The sequence below is a fragment of the Myotis davidii genome, unplaced genomic scaffold, assembly GCF_000327345.1.
Source record: "Myotis davidii unplaced genomic scaffold, ASM32734v1 scaffold453, whole genome shotgun sequence".
NCBI lineage: Eukaryota > Metazoa > Chordata > Mammalia > Chiroptera > Vespertilionidae > Myotis > Myotis davidii.
Genome location: NW_006285234.1, coordinates 29,279 through 49,784, shown reverse-complemented (window position 1 = coordinate 49,784; position 20,506 = coordinate 29,279). Strand labels below are relative to the sequence as shown.

The window sequence follows — 20,506 nt, the reverse complement described above, 5'->3', positions numbered from 1 at the left end:
ATATATACTATAAATGCAAAGTATATTACTTTTGGTTTTAAAACCCTAAAATCAGGTTTGATCCTACAATTTAGCTTATTTTTTTTGAAATGTTATTATACCATTGATAAGGTTTTAGAATTCAGTAAAGTAGGCATTTTTAAATGAACAGAACCAAATATTTAGCATTCTAAGTGGGTGGGTGACCACATTCCATTCTCTCCCCTCAGGGTATGCATAAAGGAGTCTCCACCCAGAACAAAGCCCGCCAAAAATCCTTTAAAAGCCTCTGACTCCCATCCCTAGTCACTGGGTGCTAGAGCCACCCAGGCTCAGCCACCTGGTGGGCGAATGATGGAATAAATTCAGAATCCCTCACCAAAAAAAAAAAAAAAAAAAAATGTTTATGAAAGCAAACTTTAATATTGTAGAGGAGGAAAACATTTTTCTCTCCCTGCCTAGGTTCTCTGGCTGGGGCCCTACAAAAGACAGAGCAAACCGAAAAAAAACAGACTTTTATTAACATGTGCATCTCTCTGACACAGGGAAAACTCTGTGATAAGTGACACAACGCAGTGGTTAGAACATGGCATCTTAACAAAAGATCAGTAACTTTTTAGAAAAGTGACTAAGTAAAAGGATTTTGGGTTTCTTGGGCAGCAAATTGTGGGATGGTAAACAGATAGGAGATAAGGGCAGTTTAGTAATGTTGGTTCTGTAGATTCCTCTGGTGCTATCTCTGGGCTCACTGGGGTCAGAATTTAGAGTTTTCTCAGGCGATTAACTTGTGTCCTTCCTGGTAGAGAAAAGAGAGGACACCTTTATAAATTTATGTCCTGCTTTTAGGCAACTAGGTGGAAGGCAGAGAGCTGTCCTCGTATGGGCTTCTTTTCAATTGCCTTCAGCTCAAAAATGATCTTATGCCAAAGTGACATATTTGCAGGTGGCATATTCTGCAACTCTTCAGTATGAAATATGAATTAAAAAAAGGAAGGAGGTGGAGTTGGAAAAAGGAATGTAGGGCATGGACTCTGAAAACCAGAGTAATAATTCCATGTTATGCAGATTGTTGAGCTTTGAGAAATGATTACATAGCTAGCAAATATATTCCCACATATCTGTAGGTTGCTTCAATTTTCTTAGTGTTAGGAATTGTCTTTCATTAGTAACTCTTTGGAGCTGAACAGTATGGGATAGTGAAGACTCCAAGTGGAGGAGGAACCTGTGGGGACAGATTAAAATAATTTTACCTTTACAGGACTTTGGAAGTTGAAAAACAGGGCCCTGGGTAGAGAGCCAAAATTATCTTCAGTCCCCTGGATGGAGAGAAATTGCCAACATCTAGAAAGAAGCAATTTGCATTTTAAGGTGTATCCAATGATCTGAGAGATAGCAAGCAACACACCCAGTGAATAATAACTTCATCTGCTGCAAGCTTTTCTTAACATCTCTATTTAGTGCTTGAATGCACCCTTCTATTTTATTCTCCTATCTCCTACTCTCCCAGAGTACCGAGCACTACACAATATCGCAAGTTATCATTTCTAAGGCGAACAACATCTAATGCTTATCATGGGTGGTAGGTGTGTAGACTAACTCTAAGGAAAGCTATATTTCCACATCCCACTTTTTTGCCATTTCACAGTGAAAATGTAAATTGCAGAGCCCTCTGCGCTCAGATTGTCGCTGGGTCCCCTGCAGTTACAGAAATAATGCTCTTATCATCAGAAGGTCAGAGCTTCTTACCTGGAGGACCAGGGGGAGCACAGCTCCTGCTTCCCAAATTGGATCCTTTTCTTACGCAGTTGCATCTTCTTTGCCTCAGGGCACCTTCCTGATACTCATTTATTTCAAAGCTTCATTATCCAGAAAAGAGAAATTGTGATTGTCTCTGCTTCTCTGAAACTATAACATTTCACAAGAACTGAGTCTATGTCAAGCTAGCTCATTTTTTTGGCCATTAGGTAACCGATTTATTCGGTATAAGTGGTACAGGACGTTTCTCAGAGATACTCTTCAGAAAGTTGTCATCCGAGCTTCAGAGGGCGTTTCTGTGTACCAGCCCCACTGCCTGCGAGGGCTCATTTTATGTGTCAACTTGGCTAGGTCATGGTACACAGGTACTTAGATGCTGCCACATAAAGGTATTTTTAAGATCAAATTAACATTTAAATCAGTGGAGTGTGAGGAAAACAGACTATCCTCCATTACCCACTCTGCAATGTGGACCCCAGAGAAGAGGTCATTCTGCCTTCAGACTGGAGAAGCAACCAACACCTTTTCCTCCACCATCCTTTCCATCAATCCTTCCTCCCTCCACACATGTAGATAAACACGTGTCTATGTATATTTTTAACATATGTGTACATATTTACACACATATGCATATCTATAGGGTGTCCCCAAAATGTATGTACACACTTTGAATAAGTATAAAGGCAGTGTTTATTAAAATACATTTCATTTTCAAAACTGAGCTATCAGCTGTTAAAGCGTGTATACATTTTGGGGGGACACACTGCATATAAATCATGGAACACACATACATCCTACTGGTTCTATTTTTCTTTACAACTCTGACTAATCTACCACCCCTCTATATAATTGCTTTAGTACATTTCAAGAAGCTTAAATATATTTCCTAAGATGACTTTAATATTCCCCTCATCTTGACAACTTATACACAGGATTCTTCTAAGCTCCCTTATCTAGAACATTTATGTTAGAAAACTTGTAACTAGACATTCCTTTTCTGCTCCTTTGAGATACACATCTTTTAAAAAGCCTCTCGCCAGTGTTACCTCCCATCTCTTGGAATGTCGACATCAAGAGAGCACCCCTACCCGCCCCAGTCCCTGTGACAATGTATGAGCCTAATTTTGACATGTGCTTTTGCTCTTGGTTGCAAAGCTACCTTCTGTCACAAAGATCGCAAGAGCTGACTTTTCCTTTGGGTAAACTCAGTTCCCAGAAGTCGATGGGCTGTGCTCTCCCTCACACTCCTACCCTTCGTCTCGGTGAGGTCGGGCTCAGATTGAGTGTGACTCTCTCCCCTACCACAGCGGCTTGGACTCTAGTCTTCCTTGCCAGGGCCTGCCCAACTCGCTCCGGCAATATGAAGAGGCTACTCTTTCCTAAAATTGATAGTGAAGTTGCTAATAATTGGCCAGAATTCTCAAACAATAAGGGTTTTCATGATATGTCTAGGTCTGTTTAGTCATTCAGAAATTGGGTACCTGCCTGAGAATGAACATGAAGTTTCTTATTAGAAGCATACGCTGCACGGAAGAAATAAATAATAAATGCAACTCTAGAAGTTAAAACACACAGTTTTGAGTAAATTGGTGAACCCAGAGAAAGCCTGGCAGCCATATGGAGTGAATGTCAGTTGTGTCTGTTTGTACTGACCTTCCTCGATTCACCTGCTTATTGTAGTTCCATTTCTGTGGCACGGCTTTCTTCTCCTCACTCCTCTGGTCCAAACTTCTCAGCTCCCCACTGTGAGCGAAGATCAAAACCAGAATCTCTTAGCCAGGTATCCAAAGTTCAACATCGTCTTAATCTCGATTCGAAACTATATAATTCTGGAAAAAGAGGGCTAAAGTAGTTTTCTGATGTTGGAAGACACGGTTTTGTTTGTGAACGCCTAATAGCAGACCTTTTAAGGTTTGTTTTCCTCTTGGGATAATCTAATTACCTAGAGATAAATGTTTTCTCTGTTGAATTGAAGCCTCACAATTAAATAGTTGTGAATTATAGACTAGATCCCTCCTCATATTGGAAATAATGAAACACAAATCACAGTGCAAGCTCCTCCTCACTTTCCCCCTCTTAATCCTATTAGGGTGGCCAGGGCACCCCATCTGGACCACAAGGTCTGTTTGTCTTGCTTTGAACTGAAAATCAGCCTTCTAAAGAACGTCCTTTCCTGGGATGATATGTAGTCTTCCTACGCACAACAATGTGCCCGTCATTGAGTCACAACCTCCTAGAATTTGTCCAAATGGGCAGAGGCGTCAAGCTCCCAACCCCCCACTAGACCTGGCCCCCCTCATAGGACTGATGCTTCTCAAATGATTTACTCAGGAGCTAGACGTAGGCTCAGGTCAGATCAGCGCATTTCCCTTGTTGAACACGTGAGTTACATGTGCTCAGCACAAGGCAGCGTCCAACACCAGCCTCAAGTGGGTCAATGTTTACACACCAGAGAACTCCGCTGAGTCCACTTCCAGAGCTTTTATTAAATCGCTGGACATGAGATTGAACGCAATCTGCAGGTGCCCTCTCTTCCCAGAGGTCAGGCTGGCCCAAAGTTCCATCCCTGTAGCCCAGGGGTGGGCAAACTTTTTGACTCGAGGGCCACAATGGGTTCTTAAACTGGACCAGAGGGCCAGAACAAAAGCATGGATGGAGGGTTTGTGTGAACTAATATAAATTCAAAGTAAACATCATTACATAAAAGGGAATTAATTTTATTCATTTCAAACGGGCCGGATCCGGCCCGCGGGCCGTAGTTTGCCCACGGCTGCACTAGACACTGGCTAGAAAACAAGTGAATTGGAGATTCTTGCATTCCTGGTATGTTGCGATGCACAATCTGTGAGGTATCTGGCATTACTGGCACAAACTGTGGTAGATGCTTAAGAAATGTGTGAGGCCAAAGGCCAGGAAGAACACGCAGGTGGGGGTGACATTGCGGTTGCTCTCACGGCTGTGGTTTCTGCTGGCCCCTGAAGGATGAGCGGGATTTCCAAGGGAAGGAAGTGCCGGGAAGTAAAAGGGAGACTCCGGTGAATGTGGAGGTGCCGGAGGGAGTGGGTGTTGAGTCAGTTCCTCTTTTCATTATGTGCAGATGTGGAGAAATTGGGTAAATGTAAAGGGAGATGTAAACTAGTGAATGCAACTGTTCATTGTCCTGTAAATGTTGGCCAGTTTAGCATTTGCTTGTAAATTCATTCCAGCATTCCTGATGGCCTATCTGGAACCAATGGGACATTTTGCTGGCTTGCTATTTAATGTGTTATATAAAATCTACGGCATGCATTATTTGTATATTTGTATGGAAGTCATGATTTTTCACTTTAAAAAAGCATTTACCACCACCCAAAACAAATGCTAGACAACTTACAGAAGCACTGTTGGTCATACATGGGTAAGAAAGGGTGAGGTGTGGGTCTGCACCCCTGCTCCGTCCTCCTCGGGCACAATTCAGGCTGTCTTGTCCTCCCGCAGGCACGCTGATGGAATTTACTAGCTGGAAGATAAATGAGGGACTTCTGGGGCTGCTGTATCCTGATTTCTTACCGAAGAAACCCTTTTAGTATGCGCTGCCTGGCGTGTCTGGGTTGTATATTGTAAATAAGCCTCCTGTGAGGATGGGCCGGGGATGGGAGTTATCACTTCATCCCTCTTGAACCCAAAAGGCCTCCTTGGTGTAGAAAACAAGGTGACCTATGGAGCTGCATCTAGAAAGGGGCGCAGTAATGACTGCTGGTGACACTGTGTCGGAGCATTTTAGAACGTATTCTCTCATCCGATACTCTTGGAGGTGTAACTCTGTGGTCACAGTCTATTTGACTAACAATCCACAAGTGATAAATGTGCAGGTAGTTTAGAGCTCAATACAGTTAGAGGTTAACCAGGAAATATCGATAATTTAATTTATTGGCCTTTAGACAGCCAGTCTTATACATAATTTAGCAATCTTATTTAGACATTTCTTTCTTGACTAACCAATCCCCTTGTTTCTCAACTGTGCTGTAAGTGAGCTCCCTTCTATTCCTGATGGTTTCCTCACGGAGTTTAATAAAATTGTGAGAACTGTGCTTTATATTCTCTTATCAGGACCAAGAAAAAAGGCATTCTAATAATACTGTCATGGAAATAGAGGTCACATATTTCATTGTATACCCTTAAATATTATTTGAATTTCAGTATTTTAATTTCTAAGTGCAATCATTTTTCAATTGAAAAGGTTAACAAGTCAAATATTTTTGTAGGTATCAACAAATTCAAGATTTACCCCAAACAACTCAGATTATGGGTAAGGCCATGGTGAGCTTTTTGTCCTTCTTACTTCTGGTCATGGTGGAAAGGAACATTTATTTTTCAAAGGCTCCCTGTATCCATTATGTCAGACCAACAGCAATATTCACCTTCACAAAACTCTATGTCCTTGTGGGGGTCAACATCACAATGGGCCTATATTTTATGAAGGAAAAAACCCTGTAGTTTTTCTTAGATGGGAGAGTTGAAAAAAATGTAGAAGTAAATTACTCTCCAAAATTAATATAAAATGGTATTTTTTAATATAAAATGGTATTTTGTAGAAAAAAAGGTTTGCTTTTTCTTTTTAATTTCAAATATTTTAAAAACATATCTCCCTGTTACAGTATGGGCTCTGTCCTTTTGTTCTATATTTATGGGTTCTGAATTATTTTTAATGCCTGTAATAGTTCCAATTTCCAGTCCTTCATGTAAGAAGCTTAGAAGTCATTACTACATCCTAACCATAAATCAAAAAGTCAATAACTCATCTTAGATCTGTCAGAGATGTGAGGTCACAGGGCAAACTACTCCACCAAACCTGGAGACACAGACAGGTAAATTAAGAGACTCAAACCTGACAAGAGCAGGAACCTATGCTGGAACCAGTGCTGGCTTCCCTTTCCCAGCACATCATGTCCAGATACGGAGAAAAGCTTCAGGGAATACTCAGAGGTAAAACACTGTTAGAAGAGCGCATCCGAACCAGACGCAGATACGTCAGGGATGTTGGAATTATCAGACCGGAATGTAAAACAACTATAATTAATCTGCTAAGGGCACTAAACCACAGATCCAGGAAGTGCAGGGAACTCAAAGAATAAATGTTAAAAAGAAAGTAAAAAAAAACTACTCCAAGGCACATTATATCCAATTTTCAGAAAATCAAAGACAGAAAATTCTTGATAAAATGCAGAGGATAAAAGCACCTTATCTAGAGAGGATCAGAGGTAAGAATTATGTCCAACTTCTCCTCAGAAACCATGCAACTAGGAAGAGAGGGGAGTGAAATATTTAGTGTTGAGAGAAAAAACTCACCAGCCTAGTCTTCTGTACCCAGAAGTGAAAGAGAAATACTTTCTCAGACAAGCAAAAATAGAGCATTTTTTTTAAACCAGTAGACCTGCTTTACAAGAAATGTTAAAAGAAGTTCTTCAGAGAGAAATAAAAATGATTTATTTACCTCAGAAATTCAAATCTGTATAGAGAAAGGAAGAGCAGTGGAGAAGAAGTAAAGGCAAAGTAAAAATGGTTAATTTTCTTATTCTAAATTGATCTAACAATAACAGAAACAACGTATTTGATTATATGTGTTTATATGTTTATGTAATCTTATATAGAAATGAAATATACACAAAGGATGGGGAGAAATAGGATTGTTTTATCATGAGGTACTCACACTACTTGTGAAGTGGTATAGTATTTGAAAGTGGAATTGGATATTTGTATATTGGAAACTCTAGGGCAACCTCTAAAAAAGATTTTAAAAAGTATAGCTGAGAAAATGGAATCATATAAAATGCTCAGTTAAAATCACAAGAACAGAAGTCAAAAATAGGAAGAGAGAACAAGACAACAAATAGTAAACAGTAACAAATATGGTAGATGTTATCCAACTATATCAATTATCACTTTAAATGTTAAGGGTCTAAATACATTAATTCAAAAACAGAGATTGTTAGTTAAGGTGGACCAAAAAGACAAGGCTTAACTGTATGTATTTTATAATAAACATACTTTAAATATAGGTTTAAAATGTAAATATAGGTTTAAAATGAGTGGATGGAGAAAGATGTATCATGCTAACACTAATTAGAAGAAAGCAGGAGTACCTATATTAATTTCAGACATAGCAGAGTTCAAAGCAATGGAAGTTATCAGGTCTGAAAGAGTGGCATTATATGATGATAAAGGAGTTAATTCTCCAAGAAGACATAATGATCCTTAATATGTATGTGCCTACAATAGAGCGTCAAACTACATGAGGTAAAAACTGATTGAAGTGCAAGGAGAAACAGATTAATCTGCTGTTAGAGGTGGAGACTTCAACACCGTGTATCAGCAATGAACAGATCCAGCAGGCAGAAAATTAGTAAGGACATAGCTGAACTCTGCACACCATCGATCAAATGGATATTATGTAGTCTACAGGCTACTTCATCCAACAAGAGCGATTACACATGCTTCTAATGCTCACAGGGAACATTCACCAAGATAGACCACATTATGGGCCATAACACACCTTAACAAATTTGGAAGAAACCATACGATGTGGGCTCCCTGACCATGATGGAATTAAACTAGAAATCAATACTAGAAAGATAGCTGAAAAACCCCCAAATGCCTGGAGATTTAAAAAGACACTTCTCAGCAACACATAGGCCAAAGAAGAAATCACAAGAGAAATTCAAAAATATTTTGAACTAAATGAAAACACAACTCACCAAAATTTGTAGGACACAGGAAAGCAGTGCTTCCAGGGAACTTGCGGCTGTGTGTTCATGGGCCTGCCCAGCCCTGCGCTGCTCCTCTTCCAGTTTCGTTGACCTTTGAGCAGGTGCCTGTTTAGCTCTGACAAGAGCACCAGCTTTCCCTGCAAGACACCCACACCATCAAGGTGGAGGACAGTGCACACTTACACAGGCTCCACGCCATCCTCCGAGGTCCAAGCTATGTTTGTGGGTTCTGCCTTGTCTGTGATCACCCCATTTTACATTTACCATTCCTGTTTACCTGCCTGTCTTGTTGACTTCAAATTCCAACATCAGATACAAAGACAACAGCCTTAAAGAGACTGCGGACCAGCTCCCACATTGGCATAAGGTCTAATCCCTGTGATAGATTAGATAACAGAGAACCTACGGGTAACCTCTTCAGGATGAAAGATTGGATGTTTCCCTCTAATGTCAGGAACAACACAAGGTGTTCAAGCTTATAATTTCTATTAAGTGTTGTCCTGGAGTGACTAAATAAAGAAATAAAAGGCATGATGCTGTTAGAAATGAAGTTGTGAAACAGTCTTTAATTACAAATAGCATGACTGTCTATGTAGAAATTAATAATCTACATAAAAAACTAAAAAACACACAAGTGAGTTTAGCGAATGTATAGGATGTAAACCAAACAGGAAAGAGTACATAAAATATAAATGTAAGACTCTTTTTAACTCTAGAAAACAGGAAGCTAATCTATCCTGACACAGGATCAGTGGCTGCCCGAGGCGGGACCTTTGTGTGGATTTGACTGAAAGGGGCACAAGGGACCCTCTCCAGGTGATGAAACGTTCTATGTCTTGAGATGTTGATGCTCGTGTTAGTGTGAATACATTTTTAAAATTTCATGAAAATCTATACTTTAGATGGATGTGTTTACTTTGTAAAATATAATTCAAAGCATTTTAGAAAATTTTTAAAAATCACCAACACTTATGCCAATCCAATTTTTAAAATGCTGATAATCTCCACACATTTCACAACCACATTTAAGAATACACATGGCCAGATTCTTTTTAAATTTTGTGGTTCAACTACTATGCACTTGAACAAGTCATTTGAATAAAGGGGCTCACCTATTTGATTCCCATATGCCTTGGGATCCCCTCTAGGAACAACGGGGTGGATGGGGCTGTCCATTAAGAACTTCCCGTGATGATGTAAATGTTCTGTATCTACACAATCCACTGTAATGGTCACCAGCTACGTATGGCTAATGCAACTGGGAAACTGAATTTCAGCATAATGTAATTTCAATGAATTGAAAATAGCCATATGTAGCTACTATATTTGATGGCCTAAAATAAAGTACTTTTCACTTAAATCTGTTCTATGAGTCTACAGCTATTAGAGTAATAAAAAAAAAAAAATCATCTCTTACCCTGGCCAGGTGGCTCACTTGTTGGAGCCTCGTCCTGTACACCAAAAGGTTGCAGGTTCGATTCCAGTTCGGGGCACATAGAGGAGACAACCAATGTTTCTATCTCTCTCCTTTCCTCTCTCTAAAATCAGTAGACATATCTTCAAGTGAGGGTTGTTTTTTTTTTAAATCTCTTAAAATAAAAACAGCTAAAGTTTTATTATATGCAGCTTGCGTTAAGTCTGTGGTACACTGTGAATTACAGCAGACACAATGCAACCAGAGAGACAGCCCGCAAAGGTGTTAACTATAAATACGCCGTTTAATTGGCGTGTTTGATTTCTGACTCTGTGTGTGTCATCACACAGACGACCTGCTGGCTGGATCATTTTCACCAAGGGTAGCCTGTGAAGGAAGCAAAATTACTTGGATACATTTTAAATGGAGATCAGCGCAAGTAAACAAGAACAATGGTGTTAAATTATTTTCAAAGAAACAAAACACAAAATGACTGACTACATTTGGAGAATAACACCCACTGGGCTTAGGGGCAGATTCCTGACAGTTCTCCTGAATTTCCTCCTTCCTGAAAGATGGCTCATTAAGATGGTTTCCCCACAAATTTGCTCCTTTTATGCATTTTTAGATGTGCACAGTGTTCCTGAGAGTAATTGTTAATTTTCAAATAGACATTCCCATAAGAAACAATGCTGGGAAATATTCTGCTTTTTATTGAAGTGTGAAATCAAGACCTCAGAGGACAAGTAATCAATTGACTTACCTATAAATCCTCACCTTGTAGAGCAAACAGAGGCAATAAGGAGTCCCTGGACTAACCTGCAGTGTTGCACAGAGTCCTACAGATCACTCACGATCTGATTCTTCCTTAAGAAATGCCCATCAGGAACACACGGCAAGCTGAAATTAAATTTTTATTGTTAAGCTAAGTGTAGACTCATGGGAATTATTCTGCAGGAAAAGGCTCTGTCTAGAAACTGTACTTAGCTACATATATTTCTTTAATAAAGTAACCCTTCCCTTAACATTGTTCATAGGTTTTTGCAATTTTAAGTGAAACGTTATATAACAAGACCCATTTCCCATAGGCTAATTGATATAAACAAGAATTAAACGATGTTGAATGAAACAAGGTATTTGAGGACCTGATGTATATTTATACTTAAGTGTGTGTCCGTTCATATATGTGTGGTGCTTCCCAAATGCATGTCATTCTGCATTTTGTTTCTGGGAAAATAATTTAACACCCCTGTTCTTGTTTACTTGTACTGACCACCATTAAAATGCAACCAAGTAGTTCTTCTTCCTTCACAGGCTGTATGTGGTGAAAATGATCCAACCATGATATATACATATGTATATTTCCACTGAAGTCTTATGGAATTAAATGAACACATCACACATAAAATGTAATTAATAACAGATATGGAAAGGTAATGTACAACATTAAAAAACCCCACAAACACACTTTGAGCATATCTTCCAAGGAACACAATTCTTGTGACGTTCTCTGTCACAGAAAAGCCCCCCGGTCAGTGGGAATGGGGCAGAGCTGTCTACCTTCCGCCCGGAGACACAGCACGCCTGCGTGCGACAGCACCTGAGCTCTTATACATATAGCAGTGCCAGCTGGGTAATGTCTACCCAATAGTTACAGCTTTTTTGACCAAAGTACCTTTTCCATTGAAACACTAACCTACTCTAAAACTAATGGTCCAAGGAACACAATTTGGTGAAAACCAGCACAGAAAGCTGTATTCATTTTTCATTGTGGATTACAATATTCATCTTAGTATTCATTCAACTGTAATTGCTGTAACTTATAGTACTTACCTTATTTTACCAAGTCTGTAACAGCCTTACATAAGATATTTCTTCAAGTGTTAGTCAAAATGGATTCCGATGTAATAATCTTTTATTTTTTCACTGAAAATTGTATCTTATTCTTTGTGTATGGGCTTATGCATATAATACAATACATCCTGTATTAAAACATAATATTATGCATTATTTGTGACTATTTTGTAGATTAAAAGTTTCTATGCATAGTTTAAAAAGGGAAAGATGTTAAATTAGGTTATATCCTGTTTTAAAATAACTCTCAGGTGATTTCTAGGAATACATGTTATATAGAATACATATGTCTTACATATAAGATAAAAATATAAATGGTTGAAGGGAAAATATTAGTACAAAGATAAAAAATAAAAACACGGCTGAGGAAGGCTGGATCAGTTAGAGTTTAAAAATGCTTTTAGTTCCAATATTCTGGGATCCTACATTTGAAAGAGTATATTAATTTGATTTACTGGCTCTCTGTTTTCATGCTTTTCCAGTGTAACATCTACTGACTAGATAAATGTGCTGTAAAAATGCATCTTTAAATGAAATTATATTCTGAATTTATTTAAATAGGAATATATTTTACAAAAATTGTTTTGGAGATTTGAGGAAAATTAAATAAAATGGCAATACTTAGGAATTTACTTTGTATCTTTGAATATTAAATAAGTTCATTCACACTGCTTATAAATTTACATGCACATTCAAATTCTATAGTTGATTAATATGTATTTTACCGAGTCTTCATTACTTCATAATTATTCTGTTTTGGCAAAAAAATTATTCTTTTAAATCAGAGATTTAAAAAATAAGCTCAACATCAATCTCATTTATTTTCCAGTCTTCTTCCTTCATTATAATAACTATTCATTTTAGGAAAATTTTCCTAAAGATGTTTGAGTTATATGAACATTTTTTCAGTTTACTACTTGTTGCTTTCATGCTTTACTTTTATATGGAGGAAATAAACTCATTGACAGTTTTTATGTATGTTTGTGTCCCTCTTTATCACATTATATTAGAATGGGGCCTGCCTGGAGTTTGGTGCTGAGAATAATAAGATAATGCAGCATATCTAAAAAATAAAAAGGATGCTATTCAGCAATGTCTGCTCTGGGTGCTGCAGAGGTGAGTTTTTGATATTTGTATTTGCTCCCTCTGTTTATTGTTCCAAAAATAATGTACTATCTGTTCCACAGTGGTCTTTGTACTGATATTCTTTTCTTTGGATTATAGATAGTCCCAGGTCAAACAAAAAGAACAATCATTCACTTTCATGAAATATATATATGCCTAAATAGTTCTAAGTTATTCTCTTTCAATAATGATAACATTTATAAAATATGCATGTGTGTATTTTTTCCTTAAATTTGGCACTGGAGGTTAAGGTTTGACTTCCTTGGGCCTACACAGAAGCAACATGCAATTCAATGTTAGTAGCCACTTGCAGTTTACTATCTGCTAGGCACTGAACGACGTGATTAGCATATAAACTATAACTTTCAACTCTCAAAAGCATTTTAGAAATTCTGAAAAAGAGAGAGACATAGAGATTAATAAATCTGCCCAAACTGTATAGTTGCAGCCAAGCAAGGAACATGGGTACACACGCACACACGAGTTGAAAGGTCCAGCTACGTGTATTCCTGGTAATTATCCTACCATCTCTAGTCTAGCACAACTAAGTAATTATAAAATAAATAAAAATTTAGTTGTGGGAGTTTTGAGTCAGTAGATTCCCATGACTAGGAGAAATTAGTCTTGTTTGGGAAAGTAGAAAGTACTGAAAAATTGTTGACTTTAATAAAAAAAAAGAACAGAGTTTCCAAAAGATACATGAATTTTACAATGATGAAAAAGGTTCATTTTAAAATGATTTCTAATATATTTGCTTTTTGATAATACAAATATCAAATTAAAAGCATTTGAGTCTACTGAAATGCAGAGAATCAAAGAGATCTTTCCATGTTTTTAAAACAGTAAATTACGACTTGGCTTAATTTGATTTTAGGCAAGTTCCACAGGTATTGTGTGTCTAGCTCACAAAACAGGAGGTTCTATAGTATCTTCTCAGAGATATGGCTATAGAGATTATTTAGTCTATTGGATTTCAGGATTTTATTTAAGGATTAAGCCCTGTATCTAAAATCCAAGCAAACTAAAGGAGGCAAGGTCCCTATTATCAGCCCCGCCCCCACCTTCACTCTCCGACTGCCCCACGGAACCCCAGGGCTCATAATATGGTTCGAAATCCAGCCCTCTGTGCTGGCCCTCTTTGTAGATAACAACACAGTGGCCCAAAGTGGTGAATAATTTATCAAAGGTTGCAAGACTAGGTAGCGGCTACTGCGCCACGACTTAGAATTCATGCCATGTCCCCGCTGGAGATGGCCCTGTAGTACACGGGTGGAAATGCAGAAATTCCACAAATTACTAAAGATAAGACACCAATTGACTTTCCTGATAACCTGCTCTGTAGCAGGTAGGAAACTTCACTCCCGGCTCTGGCAGAGCCACAGAGAAGATGATAGATAAGGGGCCAGAAGCTGATGTCCCTGAAGCAGAGAGAACCAGGGGACAATGCATTCAAGGATGTGACAGAAGGACGCGTCCAAAGAGAGGGGATGTGTTAGGTAATTGCTTGTAGTTCAGGGGTTTCCTTTCTTGAGAAGAGACCATTGAGAAGAGGCCATTAATAAAAAAACAAGAGGAGGAAGAAAATACCATACACAAAGAATAAATCTTACAACTCTTCTAAAATAACTAAGGTACATAAATAAGTGATTCTGAAAAAGAAGACATTAAATGACATCAATATATAAATGTTTCCTTATGAAACAGTCATCTCAAACCAGCAATTGGGCGTGTACACACACCGTGCTGCAGAACGCTAGACGTGTCATCCTGACTGCTCAGTGTCACACAGTGTGCCTGAACATGTCACCCTGACTGCTCAGTGTCACACAGTGTGCCTGAACATGTCACGCCCGCCTGCAGCGGCTCAGGGGTTGAACATCAACCTATGAACCAGGAGGTCAGGGTTCAATTCCAGGTCAGGGCACATGCCCAGGTTGTGGGCTCGATCCCTCATTGATGTTTCTCTCTCTCTCTCCCTCTCCTTTCCTTTCTGAAAATAAAAATATATTTTTTAAAAATGTCTGGGGAAACGATGCACAGCAAATATGAACTGCAATTATATTTAAGAATTGGAACTGAAATAGGGAAGTATGGAGAATTTGTAAATTACTATTTAACACTCCATGTCCTGCTTGATGTCTTAAAACTATCATTATGTACTGTTTTTACCTTTTAATTTCATAATAAAGTGTAAACAGTAGTAGGGTAAGCGCATATATAACCAAACACTATCCCCCCCACACCCAGTTTAGAGTGACTTTATAATGCCCTGGAAGCTGAATTATTCTGGTAAGAATAATAGCAACGGAAAAGATGTGAAACTCACAGATTAATGCTAATAACATGTAAACGAAATCTATGCGCAGCAGCAAAGATGAAATCATTCTTCGATTTCTCCCATTTATTTTGCTGACAATCAGATGCTTGCGTTACACCTCATGACTCTCAAGAAGAAAAAAGAAGGCTTTTTGCTAATACCAATTTAGCTGAGAAAATTTAAGCAACTGTAGAAATGCGTGGCTCTCTTCCCTTTATGCCAATCAGTGTATATTAAAGAACATTTCTGTCCTCAGTGTTGCATTTCTTTCTTCCTTCCCCGTTTTGTTCCTTAGGCTAACTGACATTTGGACTCCACTGGCGCGCAGAATGAAGACCTCCCATAGATGAGCAGGTCCTAATTGCGGATCCTGGGGCTATGATCCCTTTCATGTCTAAGGGGAAGTTAAGTTGCAGATGGCATTAGGGTTGCTAATTAGCTGACCTTATAATGGGGAGATTATCCATGTGGGCCCAATGCAATAACGAGGGTCCTGAGACTGGAAGGGGAAGGCTGACAGTCGGGGAGACCAGTGGCCGGCAAACTGCGGCCCCTTGAGTGTGGCCCTTCCACAAAATACCATGTGTGGGTGCGCACGTACAGTGCGATTGAAACTTCGTGGCCACACTCAAGGGGACAAAGAGCCGCATGTGGCTCGCGAGCCGCAGTTTGCCAACCACTGGGTAAGACTAATGCAGGGTGATGCGAAAGGGGCTCTACTTACTGTCGCTGGATTTGAAGGTGAAGGAAGGGGCCGGAGCCAAGGGGTGGTCTCCAACCTGGAAAAGGCAAGGAAACGATTCTCCCTCGAGCCTCCAGTAGGAACACAACCCTGTTGACATGGTTTTGTCCACTGGGACCCTTTCAGATCTATGATCTCCACAAAGCTAAGGCAAAACAGTTACATTGTGTTAAGCCACTAAATTTGTGGTAATTGAAGACAGTGATAGAGAACTGGTATACAATCTGGACAGCATAGCCCGCCAGTTGTCCCCTCACTGAACCTTCCTCTGAGCCTCCCAGGCTGGTTGGGGTGCCTCCTTTGCACTCTCAGGCCCCCTGTTCTCACCCTGCATTGATTTCTCTTAGTGTTTAGAGAGGATGTGAGGCTAATTCCTCACGTGTCTGAGGCCCCATCCTTGAATCTCTCGACTCTGTTTGTACCTGTAACCAGGGATGCTCTAAAAATACCCTGAGCACTGGCCAGTATTTCTCAGTGGTTAGAACGTAAACACACACACCTAATGGCCATAGGTTCAATGTCTGGTCAAGGACACATACCTGGGTTGCAGGTTCAATCCTTGGCCTGGTCAGGGTGTGTGCAGGAGGCAACCAATCAACGTGTCTCAATCACATCCATGTTTCTCTCTCTCCCTCTCTCTCTCTATCCCCTTCCCTCCCTTCCACTCTCAACAAACCAATGGAAAAAGTATTCTCAGTTGAGGATTAACAACAAAAATACATCAAGTATGACTACAGGTTACTGTGTACAATTAAAGTTATTTAGAATATAATTTTACTACAATTTAGTGTTCTTGTAACGAATGTGTGTTTACCGTGTCCCAGACTTTGCCAAGTACCATATAGATTAATTTCATGTAACAACCCTTTAAGGTACTTGCTATCATCATCGTCATCCCTGACTCACGTGTTAGGCAGCTACACGAAAGCGCAGAGAAGCTGCAGACAGACTCCGAGGTGGCAGGCTTCCCCTCTTGTTTTTAACCTTGGCAGTCTGCCTCCGGAGCCCGAGTACTTAATCAACACACCTGACAGCTCCTCAATATGTCCATATGAAAAAGTCTACCCCCATAAATCACCGGTGATGCTGAAAGCGGCTTTAGCTGAAAACGCGAAGGTTCTCATACCGGGGATGACAGGTCCAGCCAGAGGAGTGGGTGAAAGCCGAACTCCCCTCGCCGCCAGATATACCCCAGGATGGCCTCCGGCCCACGGCTCTATGGATAGTTTCCTCCTGCAAGAGACACACAGGATTGAAGACAGACACTCCGACCATGTGCGCCTGCTTCCGTTTAGGGCTCCGGCGTTCACAGTGTATGGGCTTGGAGAACGGTCTAAATGCTGCTGAGTTATGATGGCGCCAGAGTGACAGAAGTGGGAGCACTGCCCCCAGGGTACTCCCTCAGGGCCAGGACTCCCTCACCTCAGCGCTGGGAATACTGGCTGCTGGCAGCTCCCGGCACAGACCTCTCCATGGGCTTAGGCCCAGATCCCATGTCACTTTTTACTTGTTTTTCTGGTCTAGAAATATTTTGCCCCAATAAAAGCTTGTTAAGTGGCTATCAGCTCCTTTCATGGTGACTTTATACTTAGCATTTATATAATAATAAGTGACAAGAGAAAAGTAAGAAAAGAGTTCTCCAAGCATAATAAAAGTTCTTGCCTTTCTTGACACTGGATTTAACAATACATACTTTCTACCATTTGAATAGGCTCTGATTTACAATTTATAAATTCAGATGTTTAACAAAGAGACATTTTTATTCAGTGATTTGAAAGAGAACCTTTTACTATTTTCTGGATCAAATATTGAGACCATCCAGAAGGCAAGTGATGACGTAAACTTAGTGGCAATGATATTCTGAATGGGCTGCTAATTGAGGAAGATAATTATTATGTCATATGCCAAAATAAAACGTTCTTGAGAAAAATAGCAGCACTTCCATTCTGATTGTGAAGGCTACTTAACCTTTCTTTGAAAAGTGAACATATGAAAATTTTTGCCTGATACATATATACTCAAAAATAAAAACAAAACCCAGAATATTCATAAAGGTTATGAACTTTCCATATTGGTCTTTCTTCAGAGACATTCAACCATTGAATATGCATTGCTCGTAAGAAACATTCATGGGAAGAGACTCCAGGCACTGGAGCGGAGGTGACTCAGTTCACTGGATGTGACCAGAAAAGAGCTGTTATAATATGCACAAGCCAGAGTTACTCTGAAAAACTTTTTTCCATAAAAGCAGAGCACAGCATTTTATAATGCAGCACACTATAGAATGCATTCATAGTCAATAAGCCTAGTTGTGTTTTATGATTAAAAATAGTACAGGGCTCAGTATGAATGACATTTCTGATGTACTTGAAGGAAATAAATGTTTAATAGCATGAAAGCATACAATTTAAGGGCACTTTTTTGAAAGGAGCTTATTCTTAGAGAATTTAATGTTATGAAAAACAATATTTAAGCAGGTAAGAAGTTCCCATTTTTACCTTTAATTTGGAAGTTTAATGTCAGTTGTCTGTTTGCTTTTATCTCCCCACTTCTTTGGAGAGAGAAGAGAAGCCAGTATATCTCAAATCTCATTGCAATCGCCACTCGTCTTGAAGGGAATGGGGCGTGTGTCTGAGTCCTTCTGGAGTGTTGACATTTCAACCCCCACAGGGAGGAATCAGAGAAGGTAGCTTTCAAAGTTTACCTAAGAGCCATGGAAACAAACAGTTTCAGCTAAAAAAAAAAAAAATGGACTCATTCAACTGAACAATGTATACACTATCCTGAAAGTATACATGAATGCCTTCCACATATGTATCATCTATCTATCTATCTTTATATGGCTAAAAAATAGATAAACTAATTCCTGAGTTATTTTTCCTATTTAATTTGAAACTTGGACCTCAATAGAAATAGAATAATGTATTTATTAAAATAGTGAAAATATTAAGCGAGAGGTATAGTAAGCTCCTTGAAATTTACTTACATTGCTATTGTCTCTGAATATGCATAATTTATTAATAATTTATATAAAAAGAAAATACCGAAAAGTCTAAACAGGGACATGGGTAAATAAATAGGATGTAGTCAGATTCTGTGTTCACTCAGACATAAAAGGATTTCCACTATTTCAGAATAGCACAGAATGTGGTTTCCTACTATTTGTGGTCATTAAAAATATAGCTAGACTGCCTGGCTGGTGTGGGTCAGTGGTTGAGCATCCCCTATGAATCAAAGAAGTCACCAATTCGTTCCCAGTCAGGGCACATGCCGGGGATGTGGGCTTGATCCCCCGATAGATAGATAGATAGATAGATAGATAGATAGATAGATATAGATATAGATATATGTATATCTAGACTAATGGACAAGTGATTCCCAAAACTCACGTAGCCAGTGACTTACCTACCTTTTCATAACTTTCACGGAAGGGAAGCCAAGGCAGGGAAACCAGCTTCTTCGTTAACTTCTTCCCTCCTTTTTCTCACCATTCTTTGATTGAAAGACAAAGTTCAGTGTGATGGTTTATAGGAAAATGGTGCATAATAACAACACAGAAAAGTCAGTTTCTGGATAACTGAAAGCCAGCTTGATATTTTTCAGAGTTTTTGTACAACATGTTATCAGGAAGAGACTGCCAATTGAAAGCTTTTCCTTTTTTTAAAAAAAATATATTCCATTGAGTTTTTACAGAGAGGAAGGGAGAGATATAGTTAGAAACATTGATGGGAGAGAAACATCGATCAGCTGCCTCCTGCACACTCCCCACTGGGGATGTGCCCGCAACCCAGGTACGTGCCCTTGGCCGGAATCGAACCTGGGCCCCCTCAGTCCGCAGGCCGACACTCTATCCACTGAGCCAAACCGGTCTTGGCTGAAAGCTTTTCTTATTTAACAAGTTGATTAAAACATTTAGAGCTTGAAGCAACATATAAGCAGTGACATGTAAGCTCCCACCGGTGGTGGAGTCATTATAAATCATCATTTATTCATGTGAGCCATGAGCCATCCATGAAACTCCACAGGGACAACACATCTCATTGCACCCAATGATGGCGGTGGGTCCTGGCGACCACCTTTGGATGGTATGTAGCAGTTTCAACCGTCTTTTGATCTCAATGATGGTACCTGCAAGCCACGCAGTTTCCCAGAGCGGATGTTTAACCATCATATGAGGTTCAAGTGTAAGCCTTTAAACAAGGCACATCATGCATGTTCAAGCACACGGGTATCTGCACGCCATCACTGAGGTGCACTGGGTCTCGGGAAGTCGTGAACACAAGGGTAACTGTGTTAAAAGAAGTACACAAATAGTTCCTTTCTCAGAGACAGTACAATCTTGAGCTTGTCAGTGGAAAGTAATGGTGCTGATTAAATCCTTTTGCTCGTTGCGCAACGCTAGCTAGCAAAGGTTTATTTTTTTTTCCTTGGATGATATTTCTAGATGAAGGGACGTGCTTGATCATTTCGTTTAACATATTCGCAGAGCTGAATTCGGCCCCTAGAGTCATTGTAACTGCTTCAGAACACCATGTGAGAATTTTTTAAAAAAATGAATAAAAAGGCCGTAGAAA

The 20,506-nt window shown here is 39.5% G+C and overlaps 1 long non-coding RNA gene across 1 annotated transcript; it reads right to left on the bottom strand.

Annotated features, from left to right (window-relative positions):
- Window positions 1-543: 543 nt before the first annotated feature.
- Window positions 544-1,857, bottom strand: LOC102772536. Its single transcript, XR_435251.2, has 3 exons — window positions 1,726-1,857; window positions 1,230-1,320; window positions 544-775 (listed from the first exon to the last, which is right to left on the bottom strand). It is a non-coding gene; the product is annotated as an uncharacterized LOC102772536 (long non-coding RNA).
- Between the last annotated feature and the right edge of the window lie 18,649 nt (window positions 1,858-20,506).